We start from the raw sequence: 1,240 nt of genomic DNA on the forward strand, positions 1-1,240 counted from the left end.
AAAAGGGGGGGGGGGGAGAGGGGCGGGGAGCGTGAGTTGTGCGTTAGGAGAGGAAGTCCAAAAACATGAATCTGGAGAGGAAAGAGATGTCCCCTCATCTCTGAGAAAGGGAGAGATACCTTTGATTTTTAGTGTAAACAAATTCTCCTTGGGAAGAGAAGGAGAAGAATCCTGGATTTTTACCTTTTACCCTTTAGAATGTAAGTGTCTCCAGCCGGTGCAGATGAGACAAGTGTCACACCTCCTGGAATGTCTCTGTGGCTTTGGGTCTCATCTTCTCCAAGAGGTGTAAATGCATACCTCTTGGGAGGTAAAATGTTTGCTATTCATTCAATAATCTTTTGGGTTTCAAGGCTGTCCTTTAACTTAAGTCCCAGTAAAATTTTTCAAGAAAGCCATAACTGTGCAGAAATATTAAAAATTTACTTCCTGGCACCTGGTACATGGCAAGCCTATATAAATATTAGCTGTTAAAATCTTGTGAATGAACAGAAACTATGGAAATGGCACGGAAACTTTTGAAGTTTATTCCTATTTGAGTTGTTTGATAAAATAATTTGCTTTCTCTATACTACATTGATATCATTTCCTAATGAAATTTAAAACTTATGAAATTTTATAAGAATACAAGGTAATTTATAATCATAGTAATCATGAATATAAAATGTTACATTTATTAAGCTAAAGCTAATCATTTTACATAAATGACCTAATTTAAACTTCATGGTAATATCATAAGAAGCTAGGATTCCAATTCATGTGTGTGTGGCTTCAAAACTCATTCTCTTAATTGATTCAGTTGGAAGTAGAATCCTTTTCTTCAAAGGAAAACTCAGGAGTCCTCCATTCTTTCTGCTGGAAGATGTAGGCATCTGGGAATGAGAGACACCGTGAAGGACAGTGCTCTTTCTCTTCTGCATGGCCCCAACCAGCACTCGGGCTTAGATTTGTGCCCTGATGGGTAGATTGGCCAAGGCTTGGCTTGAGGACTGAATTCAGAGTAAAAAATCCCTGACTTTGCTTTCTAGTTCTACCACTTAATAATTGTATGACCCAAGGCAAGGTTATTATACTCTGTGAACTTCTGATTATTCATCTGTAACATGGGGATAAAATTGTCTGTGTTGCCTTAGTCACAGGACTATTTGCAAGGATCAAATGGGATAATGTATGTGAAGGCGCTTTGTAGATTACAAAGCTTTCTAGGAGAGTAAGTTATTATTTGCTCACTAGCAGACAT

The sequence above is a fragment of the Galeopterus variegatus genome, unplaced genomic scaffold (assembly GCF_000696425.1).
Source record: "Galeopterus variegatus unplaced genomic scaffold, G_variegatus-3.0.2 Scaffold2531, whole genome shotgun sequence".
NCBI lineage: Eukaryota > Metazoa > Chordata > Mammalia > Dermoptera > Cynocephalidae > Galeopterus > Galeopterus variegatus.